Genomic DNA, 23,370 nt, shown 5'->3' on the forward strand with positions numbered 1-23,370 from the left:
CAAGTGCAGCCAATATCTTCCTTTTGGATGCAGCTCTAGTGTGGTCTCCTACAGGAAGCCCACCTGACTGCACCCACCCATTCAGGCATAGTTCAATTTCTCCTCTCTGTTCTCTTGGACACCCTCCCATCACAGAACTCTTCACACCAAGCTGTGATAATCACCTGCTCTCATAGGAAGATTCCAGCGTGTGGTGTACATAGAATAAGGGGTGTTCATTCAAGCCACAAATATTTCCCAAGCAACTGCTTCATGCCAGGGACTGTGTTAGGTGCTGGGGATACAGCAAGGACCAAATCACACATGATTCCTCTCTCATGAGACTGGCCATGCATATGCTAAAAATCGCCCTCACGTGTATTACCCTTTTGGCAAAGTCACATGGTCACAACCGAGCCCAGTCAACATTTTACAGAGAAGGAAATGAAGTTCAGGAAGGTGAAATCATTTGCCCAGGGTCATAGAGCCAGCAAGGGACAAAGCAGGATTTAAACCTGGGTCTGAATCCATGCTCGCTCTCTCTTGCTCCAGACGACAAGCATCCATGGGCTCACCATGACAACCGAGTGTAGATGGAGCAAGTTATGCTCGTTTGACAGGAAAATACACAGAAACACAGAAAAAAGGGAGAGCTGCGTGCCCAGGATCACAGAGCTGAGGAGTGGGGCTGGGGGTTCAAACCAGCAGTATCTGACTCAGAGTCCTTGGGCATCACAGCCAGCTCCCTTATCTCAAGAGGGACTGCACAGCCTGGGGATCATCAGGGGCTCCCTGGGGTTCTAATTTCCCTGGGATTCTAATTTCCCTGAGAATGTTCTTCAGGCACTTCCTCCCTGTACCCATCAGGATGCCAACAGGAAGCAGATAGCACACACAGTTTGAAGGAATTTTAACGAAGAAACAACAGCTGATCCCCATGACTCAAAGATTCTGTGTTTGTGAATTCACCTAACTCACTCAAGTTTACTCGAAACCCCCAATACCGTGGCACTTCCCCGATCATTTGAGAGCATGCACAGAGCAGTAGAAGACTTTTGCGTCCAGACCACACAATCCCAGAAGGTACAGCAAGGCAAGGCTCTGCCTTCCTGTTTCAGGTCTCTTCCCTAAACAAGCGTCCTTTTCGAGTCTACTTTTTGGCACTTTTTTTTGTATTTTTGGGCTTTTCGCTGGTGATTTCACTGTTTTAAACAGCTCCTAATCATCATGCCAAAGTGCTGTCTCGTGTTCCTAAGTACAAGAAGGCTGACACGTGCCTTACAGAGAAAATGCGTGTGTTACACAGGTTCACTTCAGGCATAAGTTAGAGCGCTGTTGCCCTTGAGTTCAATATTAATGACTCACATTAATGTATAATATTTTTATTGAGCAATATATAATTAAATAAGTCATCTTTAAGCAGAAACACACATAAGACAAGGTTATGTATTGATCAGTTGACAAAAATGGGACCAGAGGCTCACAAGAATCTACCTTTTTGTGTTTCTCCTGGGAGTGATGATTCAGTATTTGGGCAACTTTATAGAACATAACCTCCATGAATAATGAGAATGGACTGTATTTGCAGAGGTGTAGGCAGGATGTAGGGAAACCTCAAGGGATAACACAGTACCCAAGGTGTTACTTATTGTGAGGAGCCATATTTGCCACTCGTAAGTATGAAGGGGCAAGGTGGTCAGAAGGAGAAAAGTACTGTCTGGTGTTCCTAAGTGCAAGAAGGAAGGAAATGCCATGTGGATGCTGGGGGAATAAATGCCTCTATCCCCTCTTCCTCTCTTGGCCACTGTTCTCTAATGGTCAAAACAGAAAGGGAGCCCATTGGCACAGTCCATCCATCCTCCTGGGGTATAGAGCCATCACCACCCTTCTGACTTTTGAGCCCCTTCCAGGTCCTTCCTGGGCCTGTGGACTGTCCCCTTTGTCTGCATCTTTGTCCATCCATCTTCCCCAGAAACCTTACATGGGGATGCAAATACTCCCCTTGCATTCAATGCCTTACCCTCTGGGTTGCAACCTGCCACCCTCATCCTAGCCGACACAGACCCAATTTGTCACCTCAGCTCACCCAATACTCCCCAACAGCATTTGCACAATCCCCTCAGTTGCCTCGGAGCTGAGATTTTGGCTGCTGCCCCTAAGTCGAGCTGTGGGCACCCAGGGAGCCTCTCAGTGACACTAAAAGGTGAATGTTATCATCCCCATGTTAGAGGTGAAGAAATAGAGCAGTGGCAAGACTTAAAATGCCACCCAGCAAGTGAGGGGTTAAGTCTGGACTTTTAAAGGTATGGGGATGTCCCCACATGGGGATACTGCACTGCCCCCAAAGAATGGTCCAGGTGTCATTTGCATGAGAACACCTACAGTGCCCTTCAATGATACAGATTCCTGGGCCACACTCCAGACTTAATCTGAATCTCAGGGGACAAGGTCTAGGAATTTGCATTTCTAATGAGTCTGAGGCACACCATGTTTGATATGCATTCCCTCCCTGCTGCCAACTTCCCAGGGCCCACTTCTGCATTGGCCACAGCAGAGACTAGTGGAGGGACCCACGAAAATGTTTTCTTTTTAATTTCTTTTAAAGTCAGAAGAAACATACAACTATATAAAAATAAGTATATAATATATTTACACTATGTACAATATTGTATGTCATATATGATTATATAAAATATTATAAATATTTAAATTATTAAAATTATAACTTCCGTCTGGATTATACTTATCTTTATACCAATGCAGGATTGTTTTCAATTTTTTAATTGTGGTAAAATACACATAACATAAATTTACCATCATAACCATTTTTTTTTTCCTTTTAAAGTCAGGTTTATTGAGGTATAATTTAAATACAGGAAAATTAACTCTTTTAGGTGTACCATCATAACCATTTTTAAGTGTCTGGTTCAGTGACATTAAGGACATTCACACTGTTATGCAAGCATCACCAGCCATTCATTCCTCTTTTCATCTTGCAGAACTGAAACTCTACCCCCATTAAACAATAATCCCCTATCCTCACCTTCCCCCAGCCCCTGGCAACCACCACTCTACTTTCTGTCCCTATGATTTTCACTACCCTAGTGACCTCATATAAGTTATACAAATGCAGTTTTTAAATGACTTTTTAGGGACCTTCCTGCTGGTTCAGTGGTTAAGAATCTGTCTTGCAATGCAAGGGACCCTGGTTCAATCCCTGGTGGGAGAACTAAGACCCCACATTCTGTGGGGCAGCTAAGCCTGCGCACTGCAACTACTGAACCCACACACCACAACTAAAGAGCCCGCATGCCGCAACTACAGAGCCCATGCACTCTGGAGCCCACGTGCCACAACTAGAGAGAAGCCCGTGAACTGCAATGAAGATCCCGCATGACGCAATGAAAGATCCTGCATGCCACAACTAAGACCCAACAAAGCCTAAATAAATAAATAAATATTTTTAAATAAAGAAATATTTTTTAAAAAATATTTTTTTATCCTTTTTTACAGAGGAAGGTGTCCATGAAGGTGAAAGTTCCTCAGGCCCATGAAAACCATAATTGGGTCCGGCAACTTCTCCCTTGGACATTGGGTGTATCCTTGTCATTCATTTAGTCGCTCAATCAACATCATTCAGTAGCATTAACTGAAGCCAGCCACTATGCTGAGAACTAGGGGGTATTGTTTGCAATCAAACACCCTGTTGATTTGATTCCTAATAATCTTGAATCCATCTGTTTTCCTCCATCCCCTGCCCCACGTATCCCCTTCACCTTCCAGTTTAAGGCACCATCAGCTCTTGCCTGGATGGTCCTACAACCTCCTAACTGGGCCTCCTGTTGCCGTGTTTCCCCCTGATACACAAACACAGCTCAGCCATGGCTTATAAACAACAGACAGCCATTGCTCACAGTTCTGGAGGCTGGGAAGCACGAGATCAAGGTGGCAGCATGGTCGCATTCTGGTGAGAACTCTCTTCCTGGCTTATAGCAGGCACCTTCTCACTGTGTCCTCACATGGTGGAAGGGGCCAGGGAGCTCTCTGGGGTCTCTTTTATAAGGACATTAATCCCGTTCATGAAGCCTCCACCCTCATGATCTAATCACCTCCCAGAGGCCCCACCTCCTAATTCTATCATTTTGGGGGCTAGCATTTCAACATATGAAGTTGGGGGGAGGCACAAACATTCAGACCATATCAATCGGACCTCACCACCCGCTCCACCCCCAGTCTCATGCAACTCCCCCACCGTATTCTGACACCTGGCGCTTCAGTCATTTTTATTTCTGTGTGAGCTTCCTATTGCTGCTGTAACAAACTACCACAAACGTAGTGGCATAAAACAATGCAAATTTAGATCTTACAGTTCTGGAAGTCAGAAGTCCAAACTGGATTTCACTAGGTCAAAGTCAAGGTGTCCACAGGGCCATGATTCCTCTGAAAGTTCTGATGGAGTACCCATTTCCTAGCTTTTTCCTGCTTCTAGAGGCTGCCTGCATTCCTTGACTTGTGACCTCTTCCTCCACCTTCAAAGCCACAGCAGCGTCTTTAAATCTGACACTAACTCTTTGCTTAGGTCATTATATCTTCTTCTGGTTCTGACCCTCTTGCCTGCCTCTCGTAAGGAAACCTGTGATTACACAGGACCAACCTGGGTGATCCAGAATACTCTCCCCACCTCAAGATCCTCAGTCACATCTGCAAGGTACCTTTTACCAAGTAAGGTAACATATTCACAGCTTTGAGGGATTTAGGCATGAACATCTTTAGGGGAGGTGGGGGAAGTGAGCATTATGCAGCCTACCACAGTTTCTTCCACGCTTCAGACTTGCCCCCAAGCATTTGCACACGTTACTCCCTCTGCTTAGAAAATTCTCTCCCACAGTGGTATATGAGTGGATGGAAGTTATACTCTTTCTGCCATGCATGTAGACAAATTTTAAGAACACTGGTTATAAAGATGTCTCTAAGACTGCTACTTGCAAGCTGCACGGGGAACAGTGCTACATCAGTGAATGGAACTTATACCCATTCTGCCGTTCATGTAGTGTTTAAGAACACTTGTTATAAAGATGGTTCTAAGAATGCTACTTGCAAGCTGCTTTGAAGACAGTGTTATATCAGTAAATTAAAGTTATAGCCATCTGTAAAGCATGTAGAAAAGTGTTTAAGAACTCTTGTTATAAAGATGTTTCTAAGAATGCTACTTGAAGCTGCATTGAGGGGAAAAAAAGAAAAGAAAAGAAAATTCTCTTCCTACCCCTTTTCCAGTCTAGTACCATCAGTTTCCCTGGTTCCACAGACTAGATCAAACCCCTATATATACATTTCCATAATACCCTGCACTTTTCCTTATAATTCTTGTCCCATTTGTGTGTGATAGTCTAGTAACTATCAAGCCCCTGAAGTACTGCCTTATTTTTAGAGCTCTTGGAAGCAGACCTGAAAACAAGAATTCAAGTGTAAGAAATTTATCTGGAAGGCAATTCGAGGAAGTCCCAGGATAGGAGCAGGGCAGTGGTGCAGGGAAAAGAAGGCAGCTGGTAACAGGTGTTAAACAAATTACCATCATGGGCAACTGAGGCTCAGTCCTGCTGGGGACCTCTCAGAGACTGTGGAGAGCACACATCTCAGAGTTGTTCCAACCAAGGAGCAAGGAGGCTGGGGTACTTATCCATCAACTCTAGTCAGTCATAGATTGAGGGCTGCGCCTCTGGCCTTTGCATGGACCAAGCAAGCTTCAGTGGCCAGAGATAGCCTTCAGGCAGGGAGCTGAAGGGGCTAGCAGTTGGGAAGGCCAGTGTAGTGTGTATGGGGATGGTGCCAAGGAGATATGGGTGTGGCACCAACAACTGTTGCAGGGAGGGATCATATCTGTCTTACTCCTCCGTATCCCCAGTACCAGGCACATAGCAAACGTTGGGTAAATATTTGTTCATGAATCAATGAACAAGTGGATTAACTTAAAGTTTGCAGAGTGTTTCTATGTGTGTTGCCTTATTTAATTTTCAATTTTAGAAAGATAAAGATTTCCTTGTAATTAGCTGGTTCACCATGACTCTGCTCGCTCCCGTATTATCTTCCCAGTTTTCCTGGAAAATAAGAGACTGGCAGAGGAAGCAGTACAGCATCAGCTGGGGAGAGAGGCAGACCTGGGCTTGATCCCTCCTAGCTGTGTTACCTTAAGCAACTTGTTTAACTTCTCTGAACCTCAGTTTTCTCTTGTGTAAAACTATGATAACAGAATTACTTCTCTCAACAGGTTGCTGTCAGGATTCATTGAGGTGATACTGTATATCATTTACCCCAGTGCCTGGTAGTAGAGAGGTCTCCATAAATAGTAAAAACTCATGTTCTTTTTTTATTATTGAGGGGAAATTCACATGACTTAAAATAATCCATTTTAAAGTATACGATTCGGTGGTAACTCATTGAATTCACAAGCACCATCACCTTCCCTGGTGGTGCAGTGGTTAAGAATCCGCCTGCAAATGCAGGGGACACGGGTTCGAGCCCTGGTCAGGGAGGATCCCACATGCCGCAGAGCAACTAAGCCCCTGGGCCACAACTACTGAGCCTGCGCTCTAGAGCCCGTGTGCCACAACTACTGAGGCTGCGCTCTGGAGCCGGCAAGCCACAACTACTGAAGCCCGCGCACCTAGAGCCCGTGCTCCACAACAAGAGAAGCCACCACAATGAGAAGCCCACACACCACAACGAAGAGTAGCCGCCGCTCACAACAAGGAGACCCGCACAGCAACAAAGACCCAACGCAGCCAAAAATAAATACATAAAATAAATATATTTTAAAAAAAAACAAAAAACAAAAAAAAAAACTGAGGAGAGTCACATAGGACTAAATTCAGCATTCAACCCCTCAAAAGCCTTTTTCAAACTTTACAGCTTATGCTATTAGTGTTACATGTGATTTGTTCATGAATAGGCATCACTTATGAGCCAATGTTGTACTTTAAAAAAAAGCAACCAGCTTGAGAAAAAAAAAAATGTACTGAGGAGAGTCACATAGGACTAAAACAGTAGTTCTCAACAAAGTTCTCAGTAGTTCTCTGTTTTTGGATAAAAACAGAGATTCTCAACTAAGAGCAATTCTGGACCCCAGGGGACATTCAGCAATGTCTAGAGGCATTTTTGGTTGTCCCAACTAGGAGGTAAGAGGTAGGGGATGCTCCTGGCATCTAGAGAGCCCAGAGGTGCTGCTAAGTGTCCTACAGGGCAAAGGGCAGACCCCCACCATGGCATAGAATTATGCTGGCCAAAAACAGTTAACTGTGTTAAGATTGAGAAACCCTGGACTAAACTAAATGCCTCTCAGAGTCATCTTCAAAGTCAAAAATTCTGTCTTCTTAAGAGCTTTATTGAGGACTAATTGACAAATAAAAGTTGTATCTATTTAACAAGTACAACTTAATGTTTGGTATATGTATACTTTGTGAAATGATCATTGCAATCAAGCTAACACAACCATTACCTGGCATAGTTACTATATTCTTCTTTGTGTGTGTGTGGTGAGAACACTTAAAATCTACCCTCTTAGCAACTTTCAAATACGCGATACAGTATTGTTAACTATAGTCACCATGCCGTTCATTAGATCTCCAGAACTTATTCGCCTTGCATAACTGAAAGTTTGTATGCTTTGACCAACACCTCCCCCATTTCTTCCTCTTCCCAGCCCCTGGCAACCACCATTTTACTCTCTGCTCCTATGAATTTGCAAAGTCAAAAATTCTTGATCAAATCCTGGAAGGAAATATAACATGTTGGGGGTCTTTATTTCAGTTTGTCCTTCTTTCAATTTTGGCTAACACCCCAAGATCCTTTCATAAATACTTCTACCTCAGACTCTAGGACTTCTGAGCAATGAGCAGTTCTCTCCATCAGGTCCAAATGCAGTGACTCGTGTTCTTGTGGTTAGTAAACCAAACAGTGATTTATCTGCCCCATACACATCAGATAATCAGTGTGGGGATTCAACAGGAGAGTGGTGATTTAAAACCCCCCCTATGAAATGGGGAGAAGAGTTAACACAATCATGTGTATTACCAAATGACAAATTCTTCTGTGCAGAATATTAAAGACTTTCTTCTCTGGCAATCAAGTAGGCTCCTTTTGTTCAAGAAAAACTGAAGTTGTTTAATGACGTATATGTGCAGCTAGTAAATAAGTAAGTCTTAGAGATCTAATACACAGTATAGTAATTACAGACAACTGTATTATAAACATTAAACTTCCTAAGAGAATATATCTTCCTTGTTCCCACCACTAGAAGAAATTGTAACTGTGTAATGCGACAGAGGGGTTAGCTGACACTACCCTGGCAATCCCATTGAAACATAAATGTATCAAATCAGTATGTCGTGCCCCTTAAACTTACACAATGTTAGATGTCAATTATATCTCATTTTTTAGTGGTAGAAAGCAAAACTCTATTAAATTTGAGAGCTGAGAACTTTTTCTTTTTAACTTGCAAAGAAGTCACCCCTTCAGAGGACTGGCTCTCAGAATTAATATTGATATGTATTTAAAAGCTAAACCCACAAAAGTGTGGTTATTTTGTTCAGTATTCTAATTGTTGGGGGGGAATAGCAATTCCTTATTGTGGTTACGTGTAGGAGTCAGCATTGCAAAAAATCAGCAACACATTGTTTTCTTTTAAGGAGTCAGCAACATACAGTGTATTAGTTATCTATTGCTATGTAACAAACTACCCAAAGATTCAGTGGCTTGCAACGACATTTATTATCTCTCAGTTTTCTGTCCAAAAGTCTCTCACCAGGCTGAGGTCAAGATGTCAATTGCGGCTGTGGTCTCATCTGACAGCTCTACTGGGGGATGCTCTGCTTCCAGGCTTACTCACAGTGTTCTGGTAGGATTCAGTCCTCACAAGCTATTGGCTGGAAACCTCCCTTTGTTCCCTGACACATGGGTCTCTGCAACCTGGCAGCTCCCATCATCAAAGTGTGAAAAGGAAGGCAAGTGAGACGAGTCAGAGAGAGCAAGACAAAAATTACAGTCTTTTGTAACCTAATCTCAGAAGCGACGCCCCATTGCTTTCAAGATATTCTATTTATTAGAACTGAGTCACTAGGTCTAGCCACACTCAAGGTGAACAGGTTACACAAGGGAGTGCATACCAGGTGGTGGGGACCATTGGAAACAATGTCAGAAGCTGCCTAACACAGGTCCCAATATTTAGTCTATTGTGGGTTTAGTACTAAGCAAAACTTTTGAGTGATTTAAGAAAAGACAAGGTGTAACTCAGGGGTGGTTTTCTCAGGATGCGAGGTGTTTTTTTGACGTTGCTATGTGATGTGCATGTTTAGCCATGAAGGGAAAAGGGAGAAGCTGATGGTAGGTTGAACGTTTCACTTTCTCACTTCATTCTTCTGTTTTAGAGAAATTTCCTTACCCACTGTCCTCCGTGACTCCTGGCTTTGCCTCTGAGAGGTCTTCCTTGCCCATCATTCTCCCAAAATATATCTTAAGTGGGCGTAAGAGATGGAAACTTGAGGAGGGAGGGTGCACATTTCAAAGGTCATTTCCTGCTAGTATAGATTTAGAGCCAGAGGATGTTTTGGGGTTTGAACAATTATAGGCTTTTTGACAAAAAAACACACTTGTAATTTCTTCAATAATAAAATTCTCTCAAAAAATTAGTAGACTTTCAGTCTATTGATTTCTGGTCAGTTCCATGTGTAAGGAATAACTATAGCCAATGAGTTCATCTAAACATACTTAATATGCTTAAACTTTAAAGATGACCCCCTCTCTCTCTCTTTCTCTCCCTCCCTCATCAAACTCTCCTTCAGCAGAGCTTTGATTCCTACATTCACAGTGTTCTGCAACCATCACCACTATCTACTTCCAAACACATTTTCATCACTGCAAAATAAAACCCCGTCCCCGTTAAGCCATTACTACAGATTCCCCCCCTCATCCCAGCCTCTGACAACCACTAATCTACTTTCTGCCTCTGTGGATTTGCCTCTTCTGGACATTTCACATAAAAGGACTCATACAGTATGTGACCTTTTGTGTCTGGCTTCTTTCATTCAGCATGATGTTTTCTCCTTCAGCACACTGGCTGGCTCCACTCTGAGTCCACCTTTTGTTTTTATACGACTTTGCTGACAGCGGCAAGAAGCAGTCCACACACTCCGACATTTTAAGTTTTTTAAAAACCATTTCCTCTAGAGCCACAGGCACTGCACACATTGTAATTAACAGCCTTACCAAATGTTTTATCACAGTAGAACATGAGTGACTAGCTTTCTAGCATATATACACGCATCCTCACCACTTCCTTCTAAGCCAGGTTTTCTCAATCATGGCACTGTTGACATTTGGGGCCAAATGATCCTTTGCATTGGGGGTCTGTCCTGTGTATTGTGGGATATTTAGCAGTGTCCTTGACCCACTGGATGCCAGTAACATCTCCCTCCAACTGAAGACAACCTAAAATGTTTGCAAACTTTGCCAAATATCCCGGGTGGAAGGGCAGAATTGCAGAATTGCTGCTGACTGAGAATCACTATACCAAGGCAACGTCATAAATTTGGGGTTCTGTCGAGGAAATACTTTTCTCCTGGTACCAAATTCTGTATTAGTTAGATTATGGATTTGTTTTTTAAACCACAGAGACCCAGCACAACAGTGTAGCAAGGTAAAATTTAAAGTATGCAGTCTAGGCCTGGAATGAGAAAGGGGTCTGCATGATTACCTTGCTATGGCTTTCACCTTGTATTCCACAATGGCTGTCCTCCTCACACCCGTGGTAAACAGGAAGGATAAAGGAAGAAGGAAGTGAGCCCTGGGACCCTGAGGCCTTGCAGCCAGCCACCTTGGGACCCAGCCCTGACCACCAAGGGTGACACCAGCTCCAGGACATCTGCTCAGCCAGCCAAGCCGAGATTGAGCCCCATCCACCAGTGGTCCATCACTAGCCCTGAAATGCTGCCTCACCCACCAGTGGGCCAACACCAACTACGGGATCCTCAGGACCTACAGCTAGAGACCCCAGGACCTGGTTCTGCCCACTAGTGGATACCAGCACTGAACCCCCTCCACCCCAGCCCCGCTCACCAGCAGGCTGACACCAGGACCGGGACTTGCCAGGCCATGCAGGCAGCCCGCCATGCTGGGACCCAACCCAGCCCACCAGCAGCTGGCAGCCTCTGCACTAGGCAGGGCCTGGCAACCAACTGGGCTAGGGGTCAGCCATGCCTACCAGCATCCCCACATTAGTCAGCCCACCAGATTCCATGGAATTCTATGGAAGATGGTGAGGAATGTTCTGGAACCTAGAAGGGATGATACAATACATGGAAAGGGATTAAATCACCTCATTTACAAATGGAGATGTAAGACCCAGAAATCTGATGCAAGCGGCACAGGTTTCAGGTCTCACATTGAGCTTGTAGAAGGTTAGGGCTAAAGTTGAATTCCCCCGACTCCCTGCTGAGAACTCTCTTCATGATTCCATTCATTTTCTAGAGCTGCAGTCAGTCTGAGGAATCAAACCATGAAGCTATGGCTTTGACATGTAGGAACCAGGACACCACTAGATCCTTGAGAAGGAAGATCTCAACTGAGGATGGGCTGGGATGACATGGAGAATCCTGAGAGGCTAGGTATGGCTATGGAACTATATTCTGGCCAATGAGACGTGAGTAGAGTGATATGTGAAATATCTCAATCATTCCTGTAAAGGAAAGGAACATGCCCTGCCCTTCCCCTTTCCTCTTTCCTGCAAACTGGAATGTGGGATGTGATGATGGGAGCTGGAGCAACCAGTTTGGGCCACAAGATACAAGCTGCATATTGAGGGAAGCAGAGCAACAAAATAGAGGGAGTTTCACTCCCTGGTGATTGCTGAGCTTCCATTCCAGCTTTGCGCTGTCTATCTCTATTTTCACATGAAATAAAAAAAGATCTTCTATTTCTTTTTTATTACAACTATTTTTATTTGTACTTAATTGGTCAAAACAACAAATACATTATAAATATTATAAATTTTGGTAAATAAATACAAAACACAAGAAGTAAAATTTTTATTATCTATTATCTTTTATTTTCTTTTTTTAATTTTTATTGGAATATAGTTGATTTACAATGTTGTGTTAGTGTCAGGTGTACAGCAAAGTGACTCAGTAATACATATACATGTATCCATTCTTTTTCAGAGTCTTTTACCATATAAGTTATTACAGAATATTGAGTAGTGTTCCCAATGATCTTCTATTTCTTAAGCCAGTTATGACAGCCATTTTCTAAATAACACACTTTTTAAAATATCATTCCTGGGCTTCTCTGGTGGTGCAGCGGTTAAGAAACTGCCTGCCAATGTAGGGAACATGGGTTCAAGCCCTGGTGCAGAAAGATCCTACATGCTGCAGAGCAACTAAGCCCGTGAGCCACAACTACTGAGCCTGCGTGCCACAACTACTGAAGCCCACGCACCTAGAGCCCATGCTCTGCAGCAAAAGAAGCCACCACAATAAGAAGCCCGCGAACTGCAACAAAGAGTAGCCCCCACTCACTGCAACTAGAGAAAGCAACGAAGACCCAACACAGCCAAAAATAAATAAATAAACAAATAATTTCTTTTTAAAAAAGTATATCATTCCTTTCAGTTGCCACCTTGTGTTAGCAGAAGTCCAGGGCCCCTTTTGTCACTTTGCTCCAGAAGCATAGCCATGCACCACTAATCAGCTTTCTGCTCCCACCTTCCCCAGTTCATCACCTGAGTCACCTACTGACTCAATCCTTACATTTCCCTGCAAACCATCATAACCCTATTTGGTGAGAACTACCATGAGACCTAATGATCACTGTTTTCTGGGGTAAGCTCTGAGTGTCAGAGTGGCCTGGAAATAGCAGACCCATCTTGCCCTGGGAGGGCCCTACTTAATTTTCCAGCTTTATCTCTCGTCCTTCTATGCTGCAGGAATTAGTAAAGAACATGGACACTAGAGTCAGAAATCCATTCAAACTCTGGTGTTGCCGAGTATTCATTGGAAAACCTTGGCTAACTTATTTAACCTCTTCATGCCTCGGTTTCCTCAAAATGTAAAATGGTCATAATCAAATGGTAACTAGACTTAATGTGGTGATGATTTTGCAATGGATACAAATGTTGAATCATTACGTTGTACACCTGAAACGAATATAATGTATGGCAATTTTATTTCCAGTTTTAAAATGTTCATAATAACAGTTTTTACCTCACAGGGTTATGAGAATTAAATGGGATAATCCATTTAAAGTGCTTAAGATAGTTCCTGGCACACAGTGAGCACTCCATAAAAAGACAGGACAGATTCTGACCTGAGTAATCAGAAGTTTTATAAAGGAGAAGACCAACGTGTAATGGATGCATAAAACTAGGAAGTCCTTACCCAGTGGGGAGAAGGCAGGTCATAAAAGGTTGCCCTAAAAAAGCTGACATTAAAGTTGTCACCTGAAACATGAACATGAATCAGTTAGGTAATAAAAAGGAGAGTGGCTCAACATCACTAATGATTAGAGAAATGCAAATCAAAACCACAATGAGGTATCACCTCACACCAGTCAGAATGACCATTATCAAAAAGTCTACAAACAATAAATGCTGGAGAGGGAGTGGAGAAGAAGGAACCGTCCTACAGTGTTTGTGGGAATGTAAATTGGTACAGCCACTATGGAGAACAGTTTGGAGGTTCCTTAAAAAACTAAAAATAGAGTTACCATATGATCCTGCAATCCCACTCCTGGGCATATATCCAGAGAAAACCACAATTCAAAAAGATACACTCACCCAATGTTCATTGCGGCACTATTTACAATAGCCAGGACATGGAAGCAACCTAAATGTCCATCTACAGATGAATGGATAAAGAAGATGTGGTACATTTATACAATGGAATATTACTCAGCCATAAAAAAAAGAATGAAATAATGCCCTTTGCAGCAACATGGATGTAACTAGAGATTATCATACTAAGTGAAGTAAGCCAGACAAAGACAAATATTATATGATATCACTTATATGTGGAATCTAAAAATAAGATACAAATGAACTTACATATGAAAGAGAAATAGACCCACAGATATAGAAAACAAACTTATGGTTACCAAAGGGGAAAGGGGGCAGGGATAAATACGGAGTTTGGGATTAACAAATACACACTACTATACATAAAATAGATAACCAACAAGGACCTACTGTATAGCACAAGGAGCTATACTCGATATTTTGTAATAAACTATAAGGGAAAAGAATCTGAAAAGGAATATAGATAGATATAGATAATATAGATACATAGATATATAGATATCTGAATCACTTTGCTGTACACCTGAAACAAACACAACAATGTAAATCAACTGTACTTCAATAAAAACAAGACAAAACCAAAAAAACTGCCTAGCCTAAAGCCTTATAAATTGAGGAGAGAGTTCTCTGGGTTTGATTTTGGTGGTCTTGGAGCTACTTATCTTTCTGAGTTCTGACACTACGACCTGCAGCAACTGGAGGTTGAGGTGGTGAGATCCTATTACATTCCATTTGGAGGAAGGAGTCACTTTGGGACAGAAATCTGTAGGGCTGGCTTCTGCCCCTCCGTGTCCATTCACGCCCTGGGCCACTCCCCCATCACCCTCCCTTTGGCTTCCTCACCAGTCCCAGGGCCTTTTGTCCTCATTGATTCCATAGCTAAGCCACTCTTTCTCATTGTCACCCCCATCCAACACCTCTGCCTGGAAGATCCCCGCTCAAGCAAGTCTCTTCCTCAAGGAAGTCTTCCCATATCCCTTAGTAGTCTCAGTTAGTCTAAGTTCTCAGAGAACCATACTTCTCTCCTTCAGCATACTTATTTTAACTCCTGATTATGTATTCGTTAGTGTGTTTGTTTTGCTAATGACTGTCTCCACTCAATAAATGTAAGGTCCAAGACAGCATGGATCATATCTAATTTTTCTCCATTATATTCACTATGCCTGGGACATAGTAGGCAGTTAATGAATGTAGCAGGGAGGAGAAAAGAAAAGAAGGAGGGAGGGAGGGAGGAAGGAAGGAAGGGAGAAAAAAAGGAATTAAGGAAATAAGAGAGGGGGGAAAGGAAGGAAGGAAAGAAGGGAGGGAGGGAGGGAAGGAGGGAGGAAGGAAGGAAGTCCTACCTAAAAATGGTCTCCCCATTTTTAACACTCTTTGTGTAACACCATTAAACATTAAAGTTGTCACCTGAAACATGAACATGAATCAGTTAGGTAACAAACACTCAGTGTTTAATAAAATCAGTTAGGAAAAAACACTCTTTGTGTAACACCATTAAACATCCCCCTGGCAGAAGCAGCTCTATATGTTGCCCACAATCAGGAGTGCTTCATGACATCAGCATTTGGAAGATCTGATTTCACATAGACATTTCGACTTCTGGTGGAAAAACCCCAGAAGGACTGAGTATCTCATCAATAGATCCCCTTGAGATTCAAGATGTCCTATCAGTTGACAGGTAGCTGACAGCATTGGGACTTCAGTTCTGTCCCTCTGTGGAGAAGTGATCTTGTGCTGGCCTAAAAATATCATTCCTATCTCTTTCTTCACCCATTTCTGAACGCAAAAACATATTTGTGACTCTTCATTGCAAGAGTAACCACAATTGCCATTTCTGCTTATTCATGACACTAATACCTGATAATTATTCTTTTTTATCTTCATCTCATGCCTCATTAATAGCACAATAAGCATCATTAATTGCTATTAAGTCATTGCTTCCCACAGTGGTGTGAACCTGGTCCCTCCCCAGAAGACTTAGCTCAGGTCATTGATAGTATCAGTTTATGGCCACCTCTTTCCCTTCTCCTTTCCTCCACCCTCATCATGAAAAAGACATACAGTGCACACACCATGCTGTTTCCAAAACACCAAACGGCTTACCAGAGCCAATCTCCCTGTGTATAGTGAAGAGGCAGGTGTACTGGGGCGTGGCAGGGGCTTTTCCAGGTCACACAGCAAGCTAGCGAGATCAAGTTAGAGTCTTCAGCTGCCATCCAGGTCATGGATGTTGGCCATCTCAACTAGGAAGTGTTGTTGGAGAGAAACAGATGAATTCAAGAAGTATTCAATATTTAAGAAGTAAAATAGAGTGCTTTCTAAATCACGGACACTTTTCTAAGGGCTTTGGGTAGATTAAGTCCTCACAACACTCAAGTAAGGTGGGCGGTATTATCTCTTATTCACAGACAAGGACTCTGATCCACAAAGACATTACATAATTCAGGTCACTGGGGTCAGGCATCCAACCCAGAGGGTTTGATTCCAAAGCCTACATCTTTTACCATTATGCTATTGTGCTTTCTGCTCAATTATCTGCTTGCTACAGAGTGAAGATTTCCCATGTATATGCATCTCTTCCACCCACACCCCCTTACACACATATGCACACACTCACATACACATACACACCCACCTCTACAGCAAATTGGTAGGAATGGGAGCGACTGAGATATGTAGATGGCCAAGGGGTGGACCAGGCCAGAGAACGTGGCCAGGCAACATGGGTGTATTCAATCAAGGTCAGAAAGAGAACATCTTTGGTTGCCAGAGCTACTGTAAGTCACCCTGAGAGGATTGGGCTAACTCATTTATTCTGCTGAGCTCATGTGACCTTCTTAGGCTGGATTTGTCCTCTTAGATTTCTTTTTCATTGATCTGACCCTTAGGCCATGAAGGAAGGAAAATAAGAGGACTCAGGAGTCTGAAACAGCTGCCCTTGGAGCTTAGCTGCACCTCTGCTGAGCCAACTTTTTACTTTTCTATTTCTATCTTGCCTCTTCTTATTCACAATAGCCAAAGGGTGGAAGCAACCCAAATGTCCATCAATGGACGAATGCATAAACAAAATGTCGTACATCCATACAATGGGATATTATTGTATCCCATGAGAAAACCTCCGTTTTCTCCGTGCAATCTCACAGTCCTTGTCAAGATGTGAGTTTCCATTGTTCAAATGTGCCTGAGAAATGACAGCTGCATAACTCTGCTCCCCATTGTACTGCAAGCTCAGTGGCTTGCAAAACTTTGATACATTTGGGGAGGGAAGGAGCGGCTAGGGCACTTGGACGTCTTCCCTGACTGTGGCAACAAAATCCTGCCTGACGAGATGCTTTCTCGTCTAGTCTTGTCAGACACCCATGGGTTGTTTACCCCACAAGGGAGCCTGGGATGAGGATAATTGCTAAGTCTTTGAGCAACACCACCTCCTTTTATCACAGTGACATCTCACTGCTTCAGCTCCCGACACAGGCAAAGGGGGCCCCGGATGTCAGGACCTGAGGTCCAAATGGAACCATGGGTTGGTGTCACAGATGAGAATAGAGGCATTGAGCAGAGAAAGGGCTCTACTGCTGCAAAGATTGAATTCATGGTTGTGTTCAAGCAGTGAGTATGAGCTCTTTGGGTACATGGCCATTCTCTGGCCATGTGTGAAGGCAGGACATAGCTACCATGCCTGTGAACTCACAGAAAAATAGTGCTCGGGAAGCATATGCAAGTTCAGTGAAGCATCTCCCCTTACTTTTCTGCAAAGCAGTCTGAGAGACTGAGCAGCTTGGGGACTGGGTGTCCTCACCCCACATCTGCCCGAGAAATAAGTCCGTTTCAGGTCTGGGATGCTATTGCTGTCACTGTGAATAATGTCAGCCCACACGTGGACATCAATCTTGTATTGATGGAAACCCAGTATGGAATAAGGCAGTGGTTTTCAAGCTTTGCTGTACGTCAGGGCCATCTGTGGCTTTTTAAATTCCTGTGGCACCATACACTTTGTGGACCTTTGTGTCTGACCCCTTTCACTTGAGCATGATGCTTTTAAGGTCCATCCATATTGTTGCATGTATCAGAGCTTCATTCTTTGTGTCTGAATAATATCCCATTGTATGGATGTATGACATTTTGTTTATGCATTCGTCCACTGACAGACATTTGGGTTGCTTCCACCCTTTGGCTATTGTGAATAAGAGTAGGTAAATGTATAGAGACAGAATTAAAACAGAGTTCTGGTTGCAAGGTCTGGGAGAAGGGGAGAGTGGACTGCTTAATGGGTATGGGCTTTCCATTTGGGGTTCTGAAAATGTTCTGGAATAGACACAAGAGGTTGTTGCACAACATTGTGAACGTACACAATGCTACTGAATTGTACCCTTTAGAATGATTACAATGGAATATTTTATGTTATTTATGGCCTAGACTCCACTAAACTGGTTGGGCCCCAACTAAACCAGATCTCTGGGGTTGGGAGCCAGGCTTTAATATTTTTTAAAACTCCCTCGGTGATTCCAAAGTGCAGCCAAGTTAGAGAACCAGTGGTGTAAGGAAAGGAGGAAGAACCATGTGAATTAAACACCTACACTCCCCAGGACTCGTTAAGTGCCATCTCCTCCAACACCCACCCCGACTGCACTCTCACCACTTCTAGTCATTTCCTGTCACCTCATCTGGTGTATTTCCATTTTAAGTGCATGTCACCATCGAATTACCTTGTTTATTCATTTGTTCGGTTATTGTCTCTGCCTACAAAACCAATAGTGTTCAACCTTGCAATGCATTCAAATCACCTGGGGCCCTTTTTTAAAAAAATACCAACGTCGGGACCCCTGCTTCATCACTTAAGTCAGAATCTTCTGGAGGAGGAAACAGGCATCTGAATTTTCTAAGAGCTCTCCCAAGCAATTGCAACATGCAGCCATGGAGGAGACGCACTACCCTGCAATGTAAGCCCATGAAGACTGTGTCTACAGCCCCAGGAACAGCTGACCCAGAGCCTGGTCAGGTGATGCCAGGCCACTGTACAGAAAGTATTTCATTTTATCCTCAGAATAGTTCCCCAAGTAGGTTTTAACAAGTGAGGCAATGCTGGCTCAGAAAAGTTAAGTGATCAGCCTGCAACCAAGCCAGAATGGGAATGTAGTCTAGGGACAACCCAGCCCCCTTTCTGTGCTAATCTAGGTCAGGGGTCTCCTCTGGGTTCCCACAGCCTCCTGTATCCTCATCTCAGCATTGGTCACCCTGACCTCTGTCTATGAGCTGTCTGGGTACCCCCGCCAAGAGAACTCCATAAGGACCATTCACCATCAGAAGACAGAATAATAAAATGTTATCAAATAATAAGATTAGACAACTATTGAATTCATCAACTTAATTAGTTGATTAATTAACTGACAGTTGCTCCAATCCATGGTGACCCATCTTTTTCTGCCTTACCATTCTGGTTCACACCCCACTAAGATTTCTTGAGCCCCCACCCCCACCCCCCAAGCCCTGTGTTCGATGTTTTCATTCTGCAGTCTTGATGAGGGAGGTGGTATTATTTCCAGTTTATACCTGTAGGGTTAGAGAGCATGAGTGTCGATTCTGACAAGGCCAGGCTCCCAACTCACAGGCCTTTACTGAATGCTTTCCATGAGGCTTGCTAGGTGCTGAGTAAACAACAAGCGTGGCTTATGTTCTCACCAGCCAGCAGTCCTTTCAGGAAGAGAGACAACAAGCCAGAATTATTAGAGCAATGTGACTGACCGGTAGAAATGCAGGGAGCCCTGGAAATTGGGATCTGACCTAGTCCAGGGAGGGTTCAGAGATGGCTTCCTGCAGAAGCTTCATTTCACCTGAGACCCAACTGATCTTTTAACAACCAAGAGTTATCAAATCACTCCCCAGTTCAGAATTCCTCAGTGGCTTCCCATTGCCTATTGAATACGGAACCAATTCATTTTGCTTTGCCTGGGATTTCTCCAGGCTTTTTAGCACTTAAATCCCTGCATCTCAGGAAACCCATCAGTCTTGGACAAACCAAAATGGTTGTTCTCCCAACCAAATCCAGACTCCTTAGAGTAGCTTCAAGTCCCTTCACGATCTCATCCCCTCCTAGGCTCACTTCTCACTACATGAACTCAACACTTACCTGTACTCACCTCTCACCGCCTGGACTCACCTCTCATCACCTGGACTCACCTCTCATCACCTGGACCCACCTCTCACCACCATCACTTACACTTTATTCTCTAGCCACACGGAAGCAGGCGTGGTACCCTGAAACCACTGAGATCTTTCCTCCACCTCTGCTACTGCCCATGCTGAGATCTCTCTTCATGGGCTGCCTCCCCCAAATGCCCACCTGGAAAGCACCTACTCATTCCTCAGGTCTCCGATGAAATACCAGCTCCTCTGGGAAGCCAACCTGCAACTCTATATAACCTTATGCATGCATCCCTCCAAAGAGTCTTTACACTAGGTTGCCTTTCTCTGGCTAATTGTCAGATAACTCTAATTAATATAATTAATCAGTTTTAGATTAATTAACTAACAGTTACCCCAGCCCATAGTGACACATCCTTCTCTCACACACTGATATTGTATAAATATGTGCCTCATTGGAGGAGCCAGGGCCTTCTGATGTTTTGTCATTGATAGACTGAGGAGGAATTGAAAAGAAATCATCTCTGCCACCCCCGCTTTCAGGAGACTACTGGACATGCCAGAGCCTTCATCCACCGAGCTCTTCCTGCTTGTGACCTCCTATGACTCTGAGCGAAATGTTCAAACACGGTGCCTACGCAAGGGACTGGTTTATCTGGACCCACCTGTTTTTCTGTAGAAAGGTTACCTCAGGATATGCCCTTTTCAACCCTGGGCACATGGGGCTGGACCCTCTTAAGGACTTTCTCTGGAGCACTTAGTGGTGTGCCGCACCCAGCTCTTCCCAACGCCACATTCAGTGACCCCGTGTTCATAACCTGAAATCAGTCACCATGGGAGTAGTTACACCATGGAAGTTGGCAAACAGCACAAATCAGGGGTTTTTTTTTTGCTTTTTGTTTAGAGCAAGCCAGTGGTTAAACATTTTCCAGCACACCATTGCAAACACCCACGTTCCCAATTCCTACCCCAAAGATTCAGTCTTCTTAGCTGACCAGACTCTATGAAAGAAAAAGATTTCAAGAAGCACTATGGAGGGCTTCCCTGGTGGTGCAGTGGTTAAGAATCCGCCTGCCAATACAGGGGACACGGGTTCAAGCCCTGGTCCGGGAAGATCCCACATGTTGCGGAGCAACTAAGCCCATGTGCCACAGCTACTGAGCCTGCGCTCTAGAGCCCGTGAGCCACAACTACTGAGCCCACAAGCCACAACTACTGAAGCCCATGTGCCTGGAGCCCGTGCTCCACACAAGAGAAGCCACTGCAATGAGAAGCCCGTGCACCGCAGCAAAGAGTAGCCCTCCCTTGCCGCAACTAGAGAAAGCCCACGTGCAGCAACAAAGACCCAATGCAGCCAAAAATAAATAAATAAAATAAATAAATTTATTTAAAAAAAAAGAAAAAAGAAGCACTGTGGAGAACAGTACGGAGGTTCCTCAAAAAGCTAAAATTAGAGTTGCCATATGATCCAGCAATTCCACTTCTGGGCATATACCCAGACAAAACTATAATTCAAAAAGGTACATGCACCCCTATGTTCATAGCAGCATTATTCACAATAGCCAAGACATGGAAACAACCAAATGACTACCGATAGATGAAGGAAAAAAGAAGATATGGTATATGTGTGTGTGTATATATACACACACAATGGAATACTACTCAGCCATAAAAAAGAATGAAATAATACCATTTGCAGCAACATGGATGGGCCTAGAGATTATCATACTAAGTGAAGTAAGTCAGAAAAAGACGAATATCATATGATATCACTTATATGTAGAATCTAAAATATAACACAATGAACTTATCTATGAAACAGAAACAGATTCACAGACATAGAAAACAGACTTGTGGTTCCGAAGGCGGAGGGGCGTGGGTGAGGCAGGGACGGGGAGTGTGGGATTAGCAGATGCAAACTATTATATACAGAATGGATAAACAAAAAAGTCCTGCTGTATAGCACAGGGAACTATATTCAATATCCTGTGATAAACCAAAATGGAAAAGAATATTTTAAAAAGAATGTATATATATATATATACACATACATATATATAACTGAATCACTTTGCTGTACAGCAGAAATTAACACAACACTGTAAATCAACTATAGTTCAATAAAAAATACATAATTTTAAAAAAAGATTGCAAGAAGGAAGAAGAAGCATAGCTTAGCTAAAATGTTTGGCATGGGATGAGGATTGGATGTTGGGTCCAGTTTGATTGGGTCTTTCTCTGGCTTTTGTTTCTCTTCCAGTGAACAATGTGTGCTTTTTACACCATCACAGAACAACATGATGACATGTTTCCCAATCTCTGTGGATGAGTCTGTGCCCTCCCCAGTGTGTTGTTCTATCCTCTCCTGGAATGGTCAGACCTTACCTGGGTCATTTTGAGGAAACATGAAAAGGGAGGCTTCTCACACACAGCCCAACAGCCCCCAAGCCCTACCAATGCCCAGAAAACTTATGGTTGAGACATGGTCTTTAATTAACACTTGTGACAGTACTAGGGATAATAAGGCACTTTGCAAGATCTGTGGGTGCTGTTGGTGACAGTGAGAATGCAGGAGGAAGAAGAAAAAGAGATGACATGAGATTGTAATCTTCACAAAGAGAGAGACGACATCCGTTTTATTTACCAATGTCAACCCAGCATCAGAGTACTCAATAAATATTTGTTTAATAAAATGAATGAAGGAGGAGGAGAGCTAGGAAGAAGAAGAAGGAGAGATGGAAAAGAAGCAAACATAGCATTCTCCTATATGCCAAGAACTAACATTGTTGGGTGCTTTACATACAAAATACCTCTCTGAAATCTCCCCAGCAGCCTAGGAGGTAGGTCTTCATTTGACACATGAAGAAACTGAGGCTTATGGGAATATCTTGTGCTGTTGAGGATGCAGGGAAATGGGCACTCTCTCATATATTGTTTAAGATTGTTCAGCAAATTGCTAAAGCCTTATGGGAAGGCAAGCTTGAATTCAGAATTTATCAAAAATTTTGATGCCTATGCCCTTTGATTCCACCTCTAGGAGCCTCTCCTCCAGAAAAGGCTCAATCTTGTGCCTAAAGAGGAACGTGCCAGGTTGCTAGTGGCAGCATTACTTGTCGTAGTGAAAAACTGGAAACACGTGAAATGTCCATCATCAGGAGGGTGACTAAACAAATTACTGTACAACCATTCTATAGAATATTGTGCAGCTTATAAAACCAATGGTGTTGCACATGCACTGGAATGGCTAAAATGGAAAAAAAAAAGGAAAATACCAAGTGTTTGTAAGCACCCCCTTAGCCTTAGAACTTAGTCGTAGTTTAAACTCTAAGCCATTACACAAGACAAAATAATAATAGTTTAGTCATTAAACAAAGTCAAGGAACTTTAGTTATTCCTCAGGGCTATAGATAATATTC

The 23,370-nt window shown here is 43.3% G+C and overlaps 1 long non-coding RNA gene across 1 annotated transcript; it reads right to left on the reverse strand.

The window, feature by feature from the left end:
- Window positions 1–15,294: 15,294 nt before the first annotated feature.
- On the reverse strand, window positions 15,295–21,062 carry LOC309623040. Its single transcript, XR_014241246.1, has 3 exons — window positions 19,991–21,062; window positions 19,364–19,950; window positions 15,295–16,059 (listed from the first exon to the last, which is right to left on the reverse strand). It is a non-coding gene; the product is annotated as an uncharacterized lncRNA (long non-coding RNA).
- Between the last annotated feature and the right edge of the window lie 2,308 nt (window positions 21,063–23,370).

Source organism: Balaenoptera borealis, assembly GCF_965194805.1.
Source record: "Balaenoptera borealis genome assembly, chromosome: 2".
Lineage (NCBI taxonomy): Eukaryota > Metazoa > Chordata > Mammalia > Artiodactyla > Balaenopteridae > Balaenoptera > Balaenoptera borealis.